This window comes from Triticum urartu, chromosome 2 (genome assembly GCF_003073215.2).
Source record: "Triticum urartu cultivar G1812 chromosome 2, Tu2.1, whole genome shotgun sequence".
Taxonomy (NCBI): domain Eukaryota; kingdom Viridiplantae; phylum Streptophyta; class Magnoliopsida; order Poales; family Poaceae; genus Triticum; species Triticum urartu.
In genome coordinates this window covers 620,486,174-620,508,622 of record NC_053023.1, presented here as the reverse complement: position 1 = coordinate 620,508,622, position 22,449 = coordinate 620,486,174, and the positions used below count along the sequence as shown (strand labels likewise).

The window sequence follows — 22,449 nt, the reverse complement described above, 5'->3', positions numbered from 1 at the left end:
ATCGATCTACGATCAGGATACCACCAGTTGAAGATTCGAGAATAGGATATACCTAAGACGGCTGTACGAGTATACCGTTATGTCATTTGGTCTGACTAACGCACCTGCATATTTTATGAACATGATGAACAATGTGTTTATGGAGTTCTTGGATAAGTTCGTCGTAGTGTTCATTGATGATATCCTGGTTTACTCGAAGAATGAAGAGGAGCACAAGGAGCATTTGCGTTTGGTTCTTGGAAAGCTCAGAGAACATCAATTATATGCCAAGTTTAGCAAATGTGAGTTTTGGTTGAAAGAAGTTGGATTTCTCGGACACGTTATATCCGGAGAAGGTATAGCAGTAGATCCCACTAAAGTTGATACCGTGACCAAGTGGGAAGCGCCAACAACAGTTGGAGAGATCCGGAGTTTTCTGGGACTCGCAGGATACTACCGGAGGTTTATTGAGAATTTCTCAAAGATTGCGAAGCCTATGACGGAGTTGTTGAAGAAGGATACCAAGTTCAAATGGACTGAGGAATGTGAGGCTAGTTTCCAGGAGTTGAAGAAACGTTTGGTTACCTCACCAGTGTTGATTTTACCGGATCAAACCAAAGATTATGAGGTGTATTGTGACACTTCACGTTGAGGACTTGGAGCAGTGCTTATGCAGGAAGGAAGAGTTGTTTCATATGCCTCACGACAACTTAAGCCCCATGAGTTGAATTATGCTACACATGATTTGGAGTTAGCAGCCGTAGTGCATGCATTGAAGACTTGGAGACATTTTCTGATTGGAAACCATTGCGAGGTGTACACGGATCACAAGAATTTGAAGTATATTTTCACACAGAAGGAGTTGAACCTCAGACAAAGGAGATGGTTGGAGCTCATCAAGGATTATGATATGAAATTGCATTATCACCCCGGAAAGGCTAACGTACTAGCTGACACGTTGAGCCGTAAGAGCCATGTCAACACCCTAATGACGGGAGATTTACCAGGGGAGTTAGCCGAAAATCTCCGAGAGCTATGTTTGGAAATAGTTCCAAGAGGCTATGTAGCAGCATTGGAGATTCAGTCTACTTTGATGGATAAGATCAGAGAAGCTCAAAAGACTGACAAGGAGATTGTCTACTAAGGAGAAAATGAGCAGAGGAAAAGCTAAGGGATTTCGTGATTTCGTGAGGATGAGCACGATACCTTATGGTTTGAAGACCGTGTCTATGTACCAAATGGTTCTGAGATCAGGAAGTTAATTTTACAAGAGGCCCATGATTCACCGTATTCAATTCACCCAGGAAATACCAAGATTTATTTGGATTTGAAGGATATTTTCTGGTGGACCAGAATGAAGAAGGATATTGCGGAATATGTAGCAGTTTGTGATGTATGTCAGAGAGTAAAGGCAGAGCATCAGAAGCCAACCGGATTGCTACAGCCATTGCCGATACCCGAATGGAAGTGGGATAAGCTAGGCATGTATTTTATTACAGGATTGCCCATAACACGTTCAGGCTATGGCTCGATATGGGTTGTAGTCGATCGTTTGACAAAGGTTGCTCATTTCATTCCAGTGAAGACTACCTATACTAGTGCAAAGTTGGCAAAGATATACATGACTAGAATCGTTTGTCTGCATGGAGTTCCAAGGAGCATAGTATCAGATAGAGGAACCCAATTTACCTCAAAGTTCTGGAATCAGTTGCATGAAACTTTGGGAACCAGACTGGAGTTTAGCACAACTTTCCACCCGTAGACAGATGGACAGACTGAGAGAGTCAATCAGATTTTGGAGGATATGCTAAGAGCTTGTGCGCTAGATTACGGATCTAGCTGGGACGAGAATTTGCTGTATGCAGAGTTCTCTTACAACAACAGCTATCAATCCAGTTTGAAGATGGCCCCTTTCGAAGCCTTATACAGAAGGAGGTGCAGGACCCCATTGTCTTGGGATGAAGTTGGAGACCGCTAGTTGTTTGGATCGGATCTGATAAAGGAGTCTGAATAGAAAGTGAAATTGATTCGCGATAGGCTCAAGGTAGCTCAATCCAGGCAGAAGAGTTATGCAGATTCTAAACGCAAGGAGACAGTTTACGAAGTTGGAGACCGAGTTTATCTTCGAGTATCACCACTTCGAGGAGTTAAGCGCTCTGGAGTTAAGGGAAAGTTAGAGCCATGTTTTGTAGGCCCATACAAAGTTTTGGAGCGTATGGGAGAAGTAGCCTATAAGTTGGAATTGACCGAAGGATTGTCAGGAGTTCACGACGTGTTCCATGTATCCCAGTTGAAGAAGTGCCACACAGAGATGGCTGACATACCGCTGAGAGATACGGTACCACTGGAAGCAATTCAGTTGGACAGTGATTTGACTATGAGGAGAAACCAGTTAAGATTCTAGAGTATGCCAGTCGAGTCACCCGCAGCAAGGTTATCAAGTTTTGCAAGGTTCAGTGGAGCCACCACACGGAGGATGAAGCCACCTGGGAACGAGAGGAAGATTTGCTGAAGGACCACCCTCACCTATTTTCTAGCCAACCCGAATCTCGAGGGCGAGATTCATCTTAAGGGGGGTAGGTTTGTAACATCCCAAATTTTCAATTTGGAATGTTATACACTAGATCATCATTGCATATCATATTTATTGCTTTTGTGATCCTAGAAATTTCGCAACTCAAGGACCCGGAGAGAGTTGGGGATTTCGTTATTTTCATATTTGAGTTTCTCAAATTTTGAAAATAGGATCATTGATTTTATTTATTTTATCTTCAATTATTTCTATTATAAAAATATGAGAGAGGGAATAAAATGACTTTCCCAAAATAAAGAAATATTGAGGATTTAATAAAAAATCAAATAAGATTTTATTTTGGTTTTATTTGCTATTTTATTTGAATTTAGGAAAAATGCGCGTTTTTCAAAATTGCATTTAGGCCCCAAATAAATGTTCATCCTGTGCGGCTTGATTTTAGAAGCTGGGGAAAATTTATTTCGGGATTTTTGGAGTCCGTTTAGTATTCCTTTTTTTTTCTGAGCGTAATTATTTAAAAAAAGTCCGAACCGACCTTGGGCCGTAACCGGCCAGGACTCCGCCTGGCCGGGCCTTTTTATAGCGCCCCGAGGCCCGAGGCAGCCCCAAGCCGCCCCGCCCCCTGAAACCCTAGGCCGCGCCGCCGCCCCGCGCCGCCCGCCGTCGCCGGAGTCGCCGGAGGTAGACCTCGCGCCGCCGTTTTTTTAGAAAACCGATCGGTTTTCCGTCGGTTTTGTTGGTTTTTTTAGTTTCGGTTTTTTTAAATAGATCGGTTTTTCCGGTTTATTTAATTAGCGAGCATTCGTCCGTTCGTTCATTTTAACGAACGTTCATCGTTTTTCTTTTTCCCGGATTAAATCCGCGGTTTTTCTGATCGCGATTTCTGATCCGATTTTCGTTTTAGTCTAACCTTTCGCTCGTTTATCGGAATCAGGCGATTCAAGCGCCTAGAGTTTCGTCTCGAAACCCTCTTTCCATTTTAACCAACTCAAACAAGTTTTTGCCACTGTAAAAATTGCCTTAGATCCAGAATAGTAAATGAAGCCTGTTTCTTTTGCCGTTTGTCTTTCGTTGCTTCGTTCGATTTGATTTTTTTTCAACCAGAGTTCTTAAGTTGAACTTTCTGGTTAGATCTCTCATTTGAGTTTTAACTGTGCATTAGTTGAGAACTTATTGTATGCTTGTTTGTTTGCGATAGAATACCCGGAGTGCGCCGCTTGCTACTTCGAATCGCTAGGTTTCCCGGATCATCAGCAAGGCAAGTAACACTTTGATCATGCTTTTCCCTCTACCCAGTTTTATTGCATTAGATCAATCCTCACCCATTGCATGATTAGGATCTAATTAAATTGTGGGTTTGGAAAGTAGTTGAGGTAGTACCTATTACCTGTTATTATCAAACCTTTGGGAGTTACTTCTACGTTTGCTTATTATGCCATGCTATGCTAGTAGACGTGGATTGGGTGAGTGTATCCATGACAGGTGTGAGATTCTTAATTAATGGTTTATTTAAGGTGGCAACTTAAACACACATCTGGGTGGATTGAGGCACCTGGGTATTCCAGCGATTGCCTGTTTTTCTTTTGGACCGCCACCCAGGCTCAAAGGGATCATGAGATTATTCATGCTAGAAACTTCCGTGTGCAGCCACAAGCTATTATGGGCTCTAGCATAGTTGATTAAGTTGTGCGAACTCTTACAGTGGTAGACTAGCAGATGTAGGGGAAAGTAGGTGTAACGGTCTACCCGATCGTAAGGTGCTAGCGCTTCTGAAAGACTATGTCTCGGTCATCCGTCTTCTCAAACACCATGTAGTGCGAGAAACCAAACGGAGGAGATCGAGTCTTGTGGGGAAAAGTGCGCAAACCTCTGCAGAGTGTATAAACTAATCATGATTAGCCGTGCCCCCGGTTATGGACATCTTGAGTATCTAGTGCCTGGATTATCATGTGAATCTCAACATGTTACTCTAAAATTAATTTTGTTGGGTTTTGTTTAATGATGATGCTTAATTGGGATTGAGAATGCTGTCAACCATTCTCAATGTTTAACAACTACCATGATAGTTAAATAAAATTTATTCCTTTGTAGTAGGGAAAAATTGGCTTTATGGAAAACTGTAACCATAGAGCTTTCCACCAGCCAAATATGCATATAGAATAGCCTATTTCATTCCATTACTCTCTATGTGTTATTTTGCCAGCATATTCCATGTGCTGACCCGTTTCGGGCTGCAACGTTAATGTTGTAGACTTTTCAGACGATGATTAAGGTGTTTTTAGGTCGTGGTTCTATACTCAGTGATGCCGTTGGAGTTGATGGACTCACTTATCTTCCAAGCCTTCCGCTGTTATCATTATTAGATGGCCTTAAGCCATATTTATTGTAATAAGTTCTCTTTTGAGACACTCGATGTAATAAGTGTGTGGTTGCTACTCTGTTATAAATCCTTCAAGTACTGTGTGGTGTCAGCATTACTGATCCAGGGATGACACCTGAGCACAGAGATTGGACCGTTTGAGGTCTGGTCGCTACACTATGACACAAACCTCCCCTGCTCCTCCATTGTCCGGTCGGCCAAGCCTTCTCGAGCGCTCCCAAGCCCTCCCACGGCTATATATAGCTTGGCGGTGCTCTTCTGCAGCTCACCGCTCTCTTCCCCGCCCTCCTAGCCCACCGGAGCAGCTCCAACTCTCTCTGGTCGTCGTCGTCCGCCATGGCTGCTGATGTCTACTACACAACCTTCTTCTTGTAGACGTTGTTGGGCCTCCAAGTGCAGAGGTTTGTAGGACAGTAGCAAATTTCCCTCAAGTGGATGACCTAAGGTTCATCAATCCGTGGGAGGGGTAGGATGAAGATGGTCTCTCTCAAACAACCCTGCAACCAAATAACAAAGAGTCTCTTGTGTCCCCAACACACCCAATACAATGGTAAATTGTATAGGTGCACTAGTTCGGCGAAGAGATGGTGATACAAGTGCAATATGGATGGTAGATATGGGTATTTGTAATCTGAAAATATAAAAACAGCAAGGTAACTAATGATAAAAGTGAGTGTAAACGGTATTGCAATGCTAGGAAACAAGGCCTAGGGTTCATACTTTCACTAGTGCAAGTTCTCTCAACAATAATAACATAACTAGATCATAGAACTATCCCTCAACATGCAACAAAGATTCACTCCAAAGTCACTAATAGCGGAGAACAAATGAAGATATTATTGTAGGGTACGAAACCACCTCAAAGTTATCCTTTCTGATCGATCTATTCAAGAGTCCGAAGTAAAATAACACAAAGCTATTCTTTCCGTTCGATCTATCATAGAGTTCATACTAGAATAACACCTTAAGACACAAATCAACCAAAAACCTAATGTCACCTAGATACTCCAATGTCACCTCAAGTATCTATGGGTATGATTATACGATATGCATCACACAATCTCAGATTCATCTATTCAACCAACACATAGAACTTCAAAGAGTGCCCCAAAGTTTCTACCGGAGAGTCAAGACGAAAACGTGTGCCAACCCCTATGCATAAGTTCACAAGGTCACTGAACCCGCAAGTTGATCACCGAAACATACATCAAGTAGATCACGTGAATATCCCATTGTCACCACAAATAAGCACATGCAAGACTTACATCAAGTGTTCTCAAATCCTTAAAGACTCAATTCAATAAGATAACTTCAAAGGGAAAACTCAATCCACTACAAGAGAGTAGAGGGGGAGAAACACCATAAGATCAAACCATAATAGCAAAGCTCGCGATACATCAAGATCGTTCCAAATCAAGAACACGAGAGAGAGAGAGAGATCAAACACATAGCTACTGGTACATACCCTCAGCCCCGAGGGTGAACTACTCCCTCCTCGTCATGGAGAGCGCCGGGATGATGAAGATGGCCACTGGTGATGGATCCCCCCTCCGGCAGGGTGCCGGAACGGGGTCCCAATTGGTTTTTGGTGGATACAGAGGCTTGCGGGGGCGGAACTCCCGATCTAGGTTATGTTCTGGAAGTTTGGGTATATATAAGAGGTATTGGCATCGGGAACAAGTCAGGGGGTCCCCGAGGCAGCCGCAAGGTAGGGGCGCGCCCAGGGGGGTAGGGCGCGCCCCCACCCTCGTGGGTGCCTCGGGACTCTTCTGGCCCATCTCCAATACTCCGTGGGCTTCTTCTGGTCCAAAAATAATCTCCATGAAATTTCAGGTCGATTGGACTCCGTTTGGTTTTCCTTTTGTGCGATACTCAAAAACAAGGAAAAAACATAAACTGGCACTTGGCTCTAGGTTAATAGGTTAGTCCCAAAAATCATATAAAATAGCATATAAATGCATATAAAACATCCTAGATGGATAATATAATAGCATGGAACAATAAAAAATAATAGATACGTTGGAGACGTATCAGCATCCCCAAGCTTAATTCCTGCTTGTCCTCGAGTAGGTAAATGATAAAAACAGAATTTTTGATGTGGAATGCTACCTAACATAATTTATCAATGTAATCTTCTTTATTGTGGCAAGAATATTTAGATCCAAAAGATTCTAGACAAAAGTTTAATATTGACATACAAATAGTAATACTTCAAGCATGCTAACCAAGCAATTATGTCTTATCAAAATAACATAGCCAAAGAAAGCTTATCCCTACAAAATCATACAGTTTGGCCATGCTTCATTTTCGTCACACAAAATGCTCCCATCATGCACAACCCCGATGACAAGCCGAGCAATTAGTTCATACTTTTTAATGCGCTTCAGCCTTTTCAACCCTCACGCAATACATGAGCGCAAGCCATGGACATAGCACTATGGGTGGAATAGAGTATGATGATAGGGGTTATGTGAGAAGACAAAAAAGGAGAAAGTCTCACATTTACGTGGCTAATCAATGGGATATGGAGATGCCCATCAATTGATGTCAATGCGAGGAGTAGGGATTGCCATGCAACGGATGTACTAGAGCTATAAATATATGAAAGCTCATCAAAAGAAACTAAGTGGGTGTGCATCCAACTTGCTTGCTCACGAAGACCTAGGGCATTTTGAGGAAGCCCATCATTGGAATATACAAGCCAAGTTCTATAATGAAAGATTCCCACTAGTATATGAAAGTGACAAAATAGAAACTCTCTATCATGAAGACCATGGTGCTATTTTGAAGCACAAGTGTGGAAAAAGGATAGTAACATTGTCCCTTCTCTCTTTTTCTCTCATTTTTTCTTTTTTTTTCATTTGGGCTTCTTTGGCCTCTTTTTTATTTGGGCTTCTTTGGCCTCTTTTTTATTTTTTATTTTTTGTCCGGAGTCTCATCCCGACTTGTGGGGGAATCATAGTCTCCATCATCCTTTCATCACATGGGACAATGCTCTAATAATGAAAATCATCACACTTCTATTTACTTACAACTCAAGAATTACAACTAGATACTTAGAACAAAATATGACTCTATGTGAATGCCTCCGGCGGTGTACCAAGATATGCAATGAATCAAGAGCGACATGTATGAAAGAATTATGAAGGTGGCTTTGCCACAAATACGATGTCAACTACATGATCATGCAAAGCAATATGACAATTATGGAGCGTGTCATAATAAACGGAATGGTGGTAAGTTGCATGTCAATATATCTCGGAATGGCTATGCAAATGCCATAATAGGTAGGTATGGTGGCTGTCTTGAGGAAGATATAAGGAGGCTTATGTGTGATAGAGTGTATCATTGAAAGTGCTAGTTATCGACTAGAGGGGGGGTGGGTGAATAGGCGATTTTTATGAAAGTCTTCAAAACATGGAAGTTTCGAAGACAAACAATAGAAAAGAACCTATTAACATGCAGCGGAAGGTAGACTACACTAGGAAAGCCATAGTCAAGTATTCAATGAAGTGAAAGCACGAAGACTAATAGCAGCTAGGTAGTAATGATCAGGATGGAAGATAGTATGAAGCCAAACAACAATAGTAGTCACACAGTGAAGTCAAACAGGTAACGCAAGCAGGCAATGACTTCACGAAGACAAACTGTAAGTAAAGAGAGGGAGAAGATAGGACCAGTCGCTTGGTGAGGACAAGGATTTGTTGGACCAGTTCCAGTTGCTGTGACAACTGTACGTCTGGTTAGGGAGGCTGAGATTCAACCCAGAAGACCGCGTCTTCATCTTATTCCCCTTGAGCTAAGAACACCCAGTCCTCGCCCAATCACTCTGGTAAGTCTTCAAGGTAGACTTCCAAACCTTCACAGACTTCATTCACCGGCAATCCACAATGACTCTTGGATGCTCAGAACGCGACGCCTAACCGGCTGGAGGATTCACAGTCCTCAAGTGTAACAAGTCTTCAGGTCACGCGGATAGAAAGACTTTAGTGATGCCTAACACTCTTTGGCTCTGGGTGTTTTCGGCTTTGTCCTCGCAAAGATTTCTCTCTCTCAAAAGCTTCAGAGGTGGGTTGCTCTCAAATGACAAAAGCCATGCACTGACTCTGAGCAGCCACCAATTTATGGTGTAGGGGTGGGCTATTTATAGCCACTAGGAAACCCGACCTGATTTGTCCGAAATGACCCTGGGTCACTAAGGAACTGACATGTGTTCCAACGGTCAGATTTCAAACACACGTGACAGCTTGACTTGGGCTACAAGTAAAGCTAACTCATCCAGCTCTGGATAAGATTTGCTCTTATTGTCTTTGCTCGAAGACATAGGATTTGGTCGAGCATCACTTCAGTCACTCAGACTTTGTTCACTTGGACCCCACTTAACAGTATGGTGGTTCCTATGACTCAACAAAGAAGAAAAGGAAACTAAGAAACAACTATGTCTTCGCACTCCATAGTCTTCACGTGAATGTCTTCTCGGGTCATAAGCTTCGATGTGATTGTCTTCACATACCACCATTGTCTTCAATGTCTTCATACATTTTTAGGGGTCATCTCCAGTAGGTAAACCAAATTAATGAGGGACTACTACCTTTGTTATCCTGCAATTCTCACAAACACATTAGTCCCTCAACCAGGTTTGTCGTCAATACTCCAAAACCAACTAGGGGTGGCACTAGATGCACTTACAATCTCCCCCTTTTTGGAGATTGATGACAAACTGGTTGAAGTTTTCAACGGGGATAAAAGTGTGTGAAATTGTAAAGGATTAAAGATATTGTCTTCATAAGTAGTGAAAGGCTCCCCCTGAAGATGTGCATATAAGTAATTTGCTTTGGAATGCAAATGCACATGGCAGGTTGTACTTATGGAGATCCTCTTCAACTTATGAGGACAATTCATTCATGCATGAAAAGATATAACGAAGATAATGACATGCATAATGATAAATGGACGTCTGCAATATGACTTTGTGCGGGATTTATCATCGCACATGCGGAATTTATCATCGCATAACAAAATAGCAGAAAAAGTAGCAGACAACCATCAAGTTTAAGTGTTACAACTCAAAGAACCAGAAGTATCAAAAGCGAGAGTTGTAAGCACTTGGCAAAAGTATAGCAACCATGTAACGCCCCGAGACCGATGTGCCAGGTGTCCTCTAGTTATTCGCTGTTGTTGCCTTGTCATTGCTTGCGTGTCATGCATTGCATATCATGTCATCATGTGCATTTCATTTGCATACAGGTTCGTCTCATGCATCCGAGCATTTTCCCCGTTGTCCGTTTTGCAATCCGGCGCTTCGTTCTCCGCCGGTGGTCATTTCTAGCTTTCTTTCGTGTGTGGGGATTAAACATTTCCGGATTGGACCGAGATTTGCCAAGCGGCCTTGTTTTACCACCCGTAGACCGCCTGTCAAGTTTCGTATCATTTGGACTTCGTTTGATACTCCAACGGTTAATTGAGGGACCGAAAAGGCCTCGTGTGTGTTGCAGCCCAACACCCTTCCAATTTGGCCCAAAACGCACCAAAACCTCCTCCATCATCTCGGTCGTTCGATCACGATCGCGTGGCCGAAAACCGGACCTCATTTGGACTCTCCTAGCTCCCTCTACCTATATATATGTGGCCATCCCCGAAATTATCACGGATGAAACCCTAAAATCACTCTCCTCGCACCGCCGGACGCGTCCACGCCGCGCCAGATGTGTCCACCGCCTGCCGCCACCTCACTCCCACCAACGGGGAGCCGCCACGTCATCCCCGCCGCCGCTCTAGGACAATCAGCGCCCGCCACCTCACCCGGCCAGCTCTCTCTCTCCGCCGCGGCCCGTGGGGCCCGAGGCCGGCCCGCGCGGGCCCATCTCGCTCCGCCGCCCGGGAGGCGCCGCTGCCTTCGCCCGAGCGCCTCGCTCCTCCGCGCCTCTCGCCTGAGACGCCGCGCGTCGTCGCCGGACACCGCGACCCGCCGGAGTTCTTGCCTCGCCGCCCAGTTCTTGCCTCGCCGTCGTTTCGGCCCTCGTCTCCGCCCAGATCTGGCGAGGGCCGACCTCCCCGCCGCGGATCTGCGGTCTCGGCGTCGCTCCCGCCGTTCCCTCGTCGCCAGCGCGCCCGCCCAGCCAAAGGACACCGCGCCGCCGCCATGAACACCCTCGGCTTCGAGCTCGAGGAGGAGCACGACGGGGCTCTCGCTCGCCCCTGCTATGGGCCCCGCATCCAGGCCCAGCTGGCCTGCCCCTCCGGCCCGCTTCGTCCTCCGTCGTCCTGGGCCGAGCCCATGGTGAGCCATCCCTCTAAACCCCGCTCATGCACACTTTAGCTATCCTGCGCCCATGTTTTTTTTCACTAAGTCCCGGAAATCCCAGATCCAAGTGCTCCTGTTCATAGCCTCGTAACTTTGCATCCGTAGCTCCGATTCATGCATATAGCACATCAAAATGTTCATCTCAGAGAGTACATCATTTCATTCCATTGCATCATTTTCATTTGAGTTCATCTTGATGCCCGAAATTCTGTTAGAAGAGGGCTACTTGAGTTAATGGTCAGATCTGCTGCTCCATTTAGGTGTTTGTCATTTTTGCCATGATTAATGTGTGCATGCTATGCCCTGATGCTCTACATGTGTTTTGTTAAGGGTTTTGTCATCTTTTCAAAGGTGCAACCCATGTATTTTGTGATGTGTGTGGTGACTTGTGCAAGCTTGCAAAGTGGTGCACTTGCTAATTCTGTTTTTAGGGACTTAGTAATTTCACCAAGTCCTGGAGCTGTTTATCTCATGATGCCATATGTTCTTATTGTTTCCTAGTGATCCGTGCCTCTTTTGAGGATGATCAGTAAGGATGTTTTGTTAATCTTGTAGTGCTCTATCCATCCATGTCTTTGTTTGCAATTATGGAGCACTCTAGATTGAGTCAATCGAGCTCTACTTTTGCTACTTTGTGAATCTGGGCAGATTGTCAACTTGTTTGCAATTTTGCCGATGATGTTGTAGTTGATCCATGCATGCTATGCTATTGTTCTTGCCATTTCTAGATTACATTTTGTGCCTTTTTGATGGGTGTATGCTTGTCTTGCCATGACTTGTACCATAGTGAGTGCATCGAGCTCGTAAACATGCCTACTTGAGTTATGTTTCAGCATGTGCCAGTTTTCACTAAGCCTGTGATCTGATTATGTTTTTGCTATGTTCACATGCTTGCAATTGTATTTTCCGATCCCTTTTGGCTCAAGGTCACTAAGGGACTTTTGTTAAGATCTTGGAGTAGCTTCATGCCATGCTTTACTTTGCCATGTTCATGTCCCATAGCATGTAGTTTTGTGGCTCTGAAGAGGGCTACCTGATCTGAAATTCCAGACAAGTGTTAATTTCACTAAGTCTGCGATCTGTTTGTCATATGCATTTTTTTCCATGCTTGTTTGAACCTGTTAATGGATGAATTGGCCGTAGCTCAGTGCTAGACTTTTGTTAAGCATCTTGTGTGCATCCCTGCCATGTATTTTGTTGTCATGTTTGGGTGCTGTAGCATGTTCATCTCATTGCATTTAGATGCCTACTTGCTGTAAATCGCAGACCGGTGTCATATTTGAATCACTTGCCATTTCCAAACCGTAACTCCGATTCCGGCGTTCTTTATATCGTTTTCAAGCGATTTCGTCTCATCTTTCCAGTGGCACACTTGGATTTCCAAGTTGAGGCCAGGTTCATGCATTTCCTGTCATATCTTGCATTTTGCATCCCGCATCGCATCCCGCATAGCATATCATCATTTCATCATATTGCTTGGTCTTGCACGTGCTTGATTGTATCCTTGTTGCTTGTTTGTCTTGTTTGGGTAGAGCCGGGAGACGAGTTCGCTAACGAGGAGCCCGTTGAGTTTGCTTTCGAGGATCCAGTCAACTCTGACAACTGTGCAGGCAAGATGATCATACCCTCGAAATCACTACTATCTTTGCTATGCTAGTTTGCTCGCTCTTTTGCTATGCCAATGCTATGATGCCTACCACTTGCTTTCAAGCCTCCCAAATTGCCATGTCAAACCTCTAACCCACCATTGTCCTAGCAAACCGTTGTTTGGCTATGTTACCGCTTTGCTCGGCCCCTCTTATAGCGTTGCTAGTTCCAGGTGAAGATTGGAGGCCGTTCCTCATTGAAACATTTATTTACTTGTTGGGATATCATTATATTATCTTGTTATCTTAATGCATCTATATACTTGATAAAGGGTGGAAGGCTCGGCCTCTCGCCTGGTGTTTTGTTCCACTCTTGCCACCCTAGTTTCCGTCATATCGGTGTTATGTTCCCGGATTTTGCGTTCCTTACGCGGTTGGGTTATAATGGGAACCCCTTGATATTTCGCTTTGATTAAAGCTTTTCCAGCAATGCCCAACCTTGGTTTTACCATTTGCCACCTAGACTTTTCTTTCCCTTGGGTTCTGCAGACTCAAGGGTCATCTTATTTAAACCCCCCCGGGCCAGTGCTCCTCTAAGTGTTGGTCCAACCTAGAGCCCCATGCAGCGCCACCTTGGGGAAACTCGAGGGCTGGTTTTAGTTGTACGGATTGCTTATCTGAATGTGCCCTGAGAAAGAGATATGTGCAGCTCCTATCGGGATTTGTCGGCACATTTGGGCGGTGTTGCTGGTCTTGTTTTAACCTGTCAAAGTGTCTTGAAGAACTGAGATACCGAGTCTGATCGGAACGTCTTGGGAGGAGGTCTATTCCTTCGTTAACCGTGAGAGCTTGTCATGGGCTAAGTTGGGACTCCCCTGCAGGGATTTGAACTTTCGAAAGCCGTGCCCGCGGTTATGGGCAGATGGGAATTTGTTAATGTCCGGTTGTAGATAACTTGAACCTTAATTAATTAAAATGAATCAACCGAGTGTGTTACCGTGATGTCCTCTTCTCGGCGGAGTCCGGGAAGCGGACACGGTGTTGGAGTAATGTTTGCGCAGGTGGTTCTCTAGCTTCTCGCTCGCGCTTTGCCTCCTCTTCTCGCTCTCTTTTGCGTATAAGCTAGCCACCATACTTGCTAGTCGCTTGCTGCAGCTCCACTTATATTTACCTTGCCTTACCTATAAGCTTAAATAGTCTTGATCGCGAGGGTGCGAGATTGCTGAGTCCCTGTGGCTCACAGATTACTATTACACCAGATGTAGGGCCTGATGATTCCGCTCCAGGAGACGCGTATGAGCTCAAGTGGGAGTTCGACGAAGACTCTCGACGTTACTATGTTTCCTTTCCTGATGATCAGTAGTGGTGCCCAGTTGGGGGTGATTGGGACCGTGTCGCATGTTGGGTTATCTTTTATTTTGGCGCCGTAGTCGGGCCATGAGTGTTTGGATGATGTAATGTTATTTATGTACTTGGTTGACGTGGCGAGTGTAAGTCAACTATGTTATCTCCCCTTTATTATTCATATTACATGGGATGTTGTGAAGATTGCCTAACTTGCGACATATGCCTTCAATGCGATTATGCCTCTAAGTCGTGCCTCGGCACGTGGGAGATATAGTCGCATCGAGGGTGTTACAAGTTGGTAATCAGAGCCTTCCCCGACCTTAGGAGCCCCATTGCTTGATCGTTTCTAGTGGCCGAGTTATGTCTAGAAAAATGTTTTGAGTCTTTTAGGAATTATATATCAGAGAGATTAGGAATTCTTTTTACTTCCCAGTCTCCTCATCGCTCTGGTAAGGCATCCTGACGTAGAGTTTTGACTCTTCTCTTCTCAAATTTCACTAAAATATTTTTTTAGGATCACGCGGGTATCTTGGAATCGTTCCGATGGTTTTATGATGAGAACATTGTCTTGGTGCCTCCTGTCAGGGGTTTAGTGGAAGTGTCCCGGGGAGTTTAGCTCTGAGGTGTTGTCATCATAATTTTATCGTTGCAGTTCTGGAATACCTGAGTTTAGCACGCCAACATCGAAAATCTCTTTTATGCAGTTCGTTGGTGAGATAACCTCGACGCCACCCAGTACTGGGGCAGGAGTTCGGGAGTATCGCCATAACTTGTATAACGGATGCTTTTCGAAGGTTGAGGTAGATGGTTTCTGAAGTTTTCTTGGTTATGTGTTGAAGGATGGATACAACTGGATGTAGGATTTGCTAGTTTGGGTGAGATATTATGCTTCCCCTGTATCCCCAACACCTGATTGCATAACCGGAAAATTTCGGGAGTTTCATAGGTGGGAATTCAAGTAGCTCTTAGGATTTCTTTCCGACGGATGTATGATATGAAATTGGGGTTCAACGACTAGTGGTCCGCCTATTCACGGTCGGTTTTACAGTGGTCTCGTTGTGTCTTAAAGAGTCCTTGGCTATGCCGACTCGGGGACACTTCGTATGTCATGTGCACTGCCTTGTACATGATGGTGCTGTACGATCGAGCCCGTGTAGGCCCCACCATGAAAACTTCGGATGAAATCTCTATCATATGTTTGTTCCGGTTTATTCCGCAAGCCAATCCTTTGTTTTGTTTTGAGTTGTGGTATTCGAGTTGCTTCGAAGTCAAATGTTGATTCCATACCTTGCTTAAGCGGTGTTCTCATATTTCTATGTGAATACAAATCCTTCTTAATCATCGAGATTGTCATCTAAATTCCTTCTCCACCGGCGTGTTTCTCTTCAAACAGATCCGATCACTTCTACATCCGCAAGATTCAATCTCAGCTTTCTCAACGGTGTGTGTTTCATCCGTCTCCAAGTTGTCTTTGTTTTCCCCCCCCCCCCCCCTTTTTCTTCGAGGACTCGAATTTCTTAATCAAGTATCCTTTGATTCATGTGAAGTCTCTCCATCCTTTCCTTCAATGTTCTTATCCGGTGATTCTCATGAAGATACTAATGGAGCCTCAAGTTTGTCATCGTCATTCTTTCTTCTCCGGTGGATTCAAATCAAGCTTTGGTGTTGATCATATCCTTTTTTCCTTGTTTCAAATGTTTTCTCTTGCCGGTGCACCTCGCAATCATTAACTTTTCGTTGTTCATTTGTTCCGGAGTGCTAAAGATATCTCGAAGATTCGTGTTTCCACTCTGCAGTCATTCAAGATCTTTCGAGGTTGTTATCTCATTCAAGTCATTTAATTCAACCGGTGCTTTCTCTCTTTTGAATCGTTCAACGGTGCTTTTCTTGAGTGGGCCCTAACCCACAGGTCTTTTCCCAGGATCTTACCTGACTCTTCTTATTTTCTCGGAGGTATTCTCAAATTATTTTCGAAGTTTGACGTAAGAATGATTTATCATCAGTCAAATGTATTCTCCTAGATCTTTCACAATTCTTTTCATTGTTGGATAAATCTCTTCGCTTTTGATTCTTCCGGTGTGCCTCAACAATTCATGGTGGTGTTTCTCGTCGTAATTCTCAGATTTTGAAGACCGAAGAGGATTTTTCTCTCAATCTTGCTCCACTCTCCTCAAGATTCGTGGTTCAAGCTTGTTGCCATCCTCTCATAATTATTTTCGATTGTGAGAATCCTTTTCACCCATCAGGAGATATTCAAGAGTCTTCTCAGTTTGATTATCCGGAGTCCATCAATTCATGTTTATTCATTCTCAGCTTTCAGTTGCCATTCTCCAATCATACCGGTGCTTCGTTCAAGTGATCTTTATTCGGCTCGTGATCTCGTCGTTCTCATGTATCTAAATCCTCTCAAGCATCTTCGTGTATTTGCTAATTCCAACCGGTGATTCATCCCTTTACTTCGTTTATTTTAATTCTAACGGTGGTTCGTTCAAGAGTTCTCTTACTTATCAATTTATTCGATGTTCCAATCCTACCGGCGGTTTGTTGAAGATTTTCTCAAGTTTATGTTATATCTCTCTTAATCTTTTCTACGAGAATAAGTAGTATGCCAAATCCGTTGCTTGTCATCAATTTAATTGATGAAGGATGAGCATAACATAATTCTTATTCTTGATTCACCCAAATGTTTAATTTCCTATTCCGGAGGTTCATCAAGATTCTTGATCTCAATTGTTCATCTTATCTTTTCTTCCCGGAGTTCCAACCTCTTTCAATTATATTACAACAGAGATTCATCTAAATCATTGCAAGGATTCACCTTGTGTTTTCAATTTCTCTTTCTTTTTATTCTTTTGTTACCGGAGTTTCTTCTTGGAGGCTATACATGATGGTTCATCAAGGACTTATTTCCTTCTCGAAGTTTTCATCGAGATTCTTTTAAGGAGCTCAAGCAGTCTTCTTCTTGTAATCCGGGGTGCAATTCTTCCTTCCGTATCAATAGAGGCGGTATTATGTCATTCTTGATAATTTGAGTTCATGTTCCATGTTTCACATGTTGTTAAGAATGAGATATTTTAAATCCATCAATTTCGTCATTGGAGTTATCTGGAGTTATATTTCACCTAAAGCTTTTCCTAAGGATTAATTCTATTAATGGTGATAATATATGATCCAAGTTCTCCATCTATCCTTCCCGGTGAAATTAGTTTCTCATCTCCTTTGTTGATATCAATCCAATCCATTATTTTTCGTCAATGGCAAAATTTCACCTCATAATTTTGAGATATGTTCCATAAGACCATATCAATCTTATTCTTTTCATTTTGGTTTTCCAACAACTCCGTTCGACCCTTCTCCTAAGGATGCCTTCTCAAGCTCTTTTGGCAGAAGTTGGCATTTTCTCCTCTTTTCTCCTATTTCAATTATCCATCTTCTATTCTTTTGTTCCGGAGCCATTGTGATGTTGCTCTCCTCAACCCATCTTCTTGCTTTGTCGAGATCATGTTCTTTTCATGCCTATCCTTTTAACCGGAGTGTTGTGTTCTTTTGTTCAAGTTCTTTTCATCTTATCAAGCCTTGCATCTCCTTTCAACCGGAGTGCTGCCTGAATTTGTTATTCCTTGTTTCCTCTTTCCTACCGGAGTGCTTTCAACTTCATTTGTCTCTGTTGTATTCTTTTCTCGATATTGTTTAACCTCTCGAGGTTCGTGGTTTCACTCGTTTGTCAATGAAGCAACTTAATTTTACCTCTTCTCTTCCTCTTCCGTTTTCCCTCCGGTGCCATTCTAGATCTCGGGACGAGATCCTCTCGTAGTGGTAGAGTGTTGTAACGCCCCGAGACCGATGTGCCAGGTGTCCTCTAGTTATTCGCTGTTGTTGCCTTGTCATTGCTTGCGTGTCATGCATTGCATATCATGTCATCATGTGCATTTCATTTGCATACATGTTCGTCTCATGCATCCGAGCATTTTCCCCGTTGTCCGTTTTGCAATCCAGCGCTTCGTTCTCCTCCGGTGGTCATTTCTAGCTTTCTTTCGTGTGTGGGGATTAAACATTTCCGGATTGGACCGAGATTTGCCAAGCGGCCTTGTTTTACCACCGGTAGACCGCCTGTCAAGTTTCGTATCATTTGGACTTCGTTTGATACTCCAACGGTTAACCGAGGGACCGAAAAGGCCTCATGTGTGTTGCAGCCCAACACCCTTCCAATTTGGCCCAAAACCCACCTAAACCTCCTCCATCATCTCGGTCGTTCGATCACAATCGCGTGGCCAAAAACCGCACCTCATTTGGACTCTCCTAGCTCCCTCTACCTATATATATGTGGCCATCCCCGAAATTTTCACGGATGAAACCCTAAAATCACTCTCCTCGCGCCGCCGGACGCGTCCACGCCGCGCCAGATGTGTCCACCGCCTGCCGCCACCTCACTCCCACCAACGGGGAGCCGCCACGTCATCCCCGCCGCCACTCCAGGACAATCAGCGCCCGCCACCTCACCCGGCCAGCTCTCTCTCTCCGCCGCGGCCCGTGGGGCCCGAGGCCGGCCCGCGCGGGCCCATCTCGCTCCGCCGCCCGGGAGGCGCCGCTGCCTCCGCAACCCATGTATTTTGTGATGTGTGTGGTGACTTGTGCAAGCTTGCAAAGTGGTGCACTTGCTAATTCTGTTTTTAGGGACTTAGTAATTTCACCAAGTCCTGGAGCTGTTTATCTCATGATGCCATATGTTCTTATTGTTTCCTAGTGATCCGTGCCTCTTTTGAGGATGATCAGTAAGGATGTTTTGTTAATCTTGTAGTGCTCTATCCATCCATGTCTTTGTTTGCAATTATGGAGCACTCTAGATTGAGTCAATCGAGCTCTACTTTTGCTACTTTGTGAATCTGGGCAGATTGTCAACTTGTTTGCAATTTTGCCGATGATGGTTGTAGTTGATCCGTGCATGCTATGCTATTGTTCTTGCCATGTCTAGCTTTAATTTTGTGCCTTTTTGATGGGTGTATGCTTGTCTTGCCATGACTTGCACCATAGTGAGTGCATCGAGCTCGTAAACATGCCTACTTGAGTTATATTTCAGCATGTGCCAGTTTTCACTAAGTCTGAAAACTGATTATGTTTTTGCTATGTTCACATGCTTGCAATTGTATTTTCTGATCCCTTTTGGCTCAAGGTCACTAAGGGACTTTTGTTAAGCTCTTTGAGTAGCTCCATGCCATGCTTTACTTTGCCATGTTCAGTCCTGTAGCATGTAGTTTTGTGGCTCCGAAGAGGGCTACCTGATCTGAAATTCCAGACAAGTGTTAATTTCACTAAGTCTGAGATCTGTTTTCATATGCATTTTTTCCATGCTTGTTTGAACCTGTTAATGGATGAATTGGCCGTAGCTCAGTGCTAGACTTTTGTTAAGCATCTTGTGTGCATCCCTGCCATGTATTTTGTTGTCATGTTTGGGTGCTGTAGCATGTTCATCTCATTGCATTTAGATGCCTACTTGCTGTAAATCGCAGACCGGTGTCATTTTTGAATCACTTGCCATTTCCAAACCGTAACTCCGATTCCGGCGTTCTTTATATCGTTTTCAAGCGATTTCGTCTCATCTTTCCAGTGGCACACTTGTTTTCCAAGTTGAGGCCAGGTTCATGCATTTCCTGTCATATCTTGCATTTTGCATCCCGCATCGCATCCGCATAGCATATCATCATTGCATCATATTGCTTGTCCGCACGTGGTTGATTCCCTTGTTGCTTGTTTGTCTTGTTTGGGTAGATCTGGGAGACGAGTTCGCTAACGAGGAGCCCATTGAGTTTTCTTTTGAGGATCCAGTCAACTCTGACAACTGTGCAGGCAAGATGATCATACCCTCGAAATCACTACTATCTTTGCTATGCTAGTAGCTCGCTCTTTTGCTATGCCAATTGCTATGATGCCTACCACTTTGCTCTTTCAAGCCTCCCAAATTGCCATGTCAAACCTCTAACCCACCATTGTCCTAGCAAACCGTTGATTGGCTATGTTACCAGCTTTGCTCAGCCCCCTCTTATAGCGTTGCTAGTTGCAGGTGAAGATTGGAGGCCGTTCCTTGTTGGAACTTTTATTTACTTGTTGGGATATCATTATATTATCTTGTTATCTTAATGCATCTATATACTTGGTTAAAGGGTGGAAGGCTCGGCCTCTCGCCTGGTGTTTTGTTCCACTCTTGCCGGCCCTAGTTTCCGTCATATCGGTGTTATGTTCCCGGATTTTGCGTTCCTTACGCGGTTGGGTTATAATGGGAACCCCTTGATATTTCGCCTTGATTAAAGCTTTTCCAGCAATGCCCAACCCTGGTTTTACCTTTTGCCACCTAGACTTTTTTTTCCCTTGGGTTCTGGCAGACTCAAGGGTCATCTATTTAAACCCCCCCGGGCCAGTGCTCCTCTAAGTGTTGGTCCAACCTAGAGCCCCATGCAGCGCCACCTTGGGGAAACTCGAGGGCTGGTTTTAGTTGTACGGATTGCTTATCTGAATGTGCCCTGAGAAAGAGATATGTGCAGCTCCTATCGGGATTTGTCGGCACATTTGGCGGTGTTGCTGGTCTTGTTTTAACCTGTCGAAGTGTCTTGAAGAACCGAGATACCGAGTCTGATCGGAACGTCTTGGGAGGAGGTCTATTCCTTCGTTAACCGTGAGAGCTTGTCATGGGCTAAGTTGGGACTCCCCTGCAGGGATTTGAACTTTCGAAAGCCGTGCCCGCGGTTATGGGCAGATGGGAATTTGTTAATGTCCGGTTGTAGATAACTTGAACCTTAATTAATTAAAATGAATCAACCGAGTGTGTTACCGTGATGTCCTCTTCTCGGCGGAGTCCGGGAAGCGGACACGGTGTTGGAGTAATGTTTGCGCAGGTGGTTCTCTAGCTTCTCGCTCGCGCTTTGCCTCCTCTTCTCGCTCTCTTTTGCGTATAAGCTAGCCACCATACTTGCTAGTCGCTTGCTGCAGCTCCACTTATATTTACCTTGCCTTACCTATAAGCTTAAATAGTCTTGATCGCGAGGGTGCGAGATTGCTGAGTCCCTGTGGCTCACAGATTACTATTACACCAGATGTAGGGCCTGATGATTCCGCTCCAGGAGACGCGTATGAGCTCAAGTGGGAGTTCGACGAAGACTCTCGACGTTACTATGTTTCCTTTCCTGATGATCAGTAGTGGTGCCCAGTTGGGGGTGATTGGGACCGTGTCGCATGTTGGGTTATCTTTTATTTTGGCGCCGTAGTCGGGCCATGAGTGTTTGGATGATGTAATGTTATTTATGTACTTGGTTGACGTGGCGAGTGTAAGTCAACTATGTTATCTCCCCTTTATTATTCATATTACATGGGATGTTGTGAAGATTGCCTAACTTGCGACATATGCCTTCAATGCGATTATGCCTCTAAGTCGTGCCTCGGCACGTGGGAGATATAGTCGCATCGAGGGTGTTACAAACCACCCATATGGACCCGCTTGAAGACTATCAACTCATATGCTTCTCCCCTTTTGTTAGTAAGGACCAAAAAGGTTTGAAGACATAGAGCCTCTACTCGTTCCCACGAGGAGTAGGTGAAGCACCAGGGTCGTTGTTGAGGTTCGGTGGTGCAAAAGAACTTGGTGCAGTGTCGATACGCGCCAAAGTTGGAGGTGGTGAAGTAGCATCATCTTCGTCATCAACGACTCTGGCATTAACAGTTGCCGCGGAGGAGGAGTACTCAGAGTCTTCGAGTGAGGGAGTCCGACGCAAGACAACATTCCTGGGAGGAGTGGAATGAAACTTGAATCTCTCTGTGAAGCCGTCGTCTTAAAGATCAGCTTCAACATTGAGCAATGTCAGACTCTTCCACGATCTCCGGCAGGTTTCGTGAGTGACAAATGCATTCTTGGTGGCAAGGTTGCGAATGCGGTTGACATCCACCAAGAGGCTTTGCATCTGACGCTTCAGCCAATCGTGATGCTTATCTTGCTTTTGATGCAAGGCAACAAGAAGCTCTCGGTCATTGAGAACATGAGAACGCTTTCAAGGCCTTTGAGCAATTGTGCTTTCAGTGGCTTCAGTATGGGCACGATGAGGTGCACGTGTATTTCCAGCCAAAGGATAAACACGAGTGGCAGCCAGAACTCCTTCAATGTGCTGAGTGAAGCTTTGGTGATCAGTGTTGTGAAGATAAATGGGCTCCTTGGCAGGTTCTGGGTATATGGCTTCGACAGACAGATCAACCTCTGGCAAGAATATCAGATGGTTGCGCGTAGATGGCTGATAGTTGATAGTAGAGTGAAGCTTGATAAGGCGCATAACCCATGGAG

General features: G+C 44.4%; 1 pseudogene; it reads right to left on the bottom strand.

The window, feature by feature from the left end:
- The window catches only part of LOC125537539, a 29,091-nt pseudogene extending 23,861 nt beyond the window's left edge, over positions 1-5,230 (bottom strand).
- Between the last annotated feature and the right edge of the window lie 17,219 nt (positions 5,231-22,449).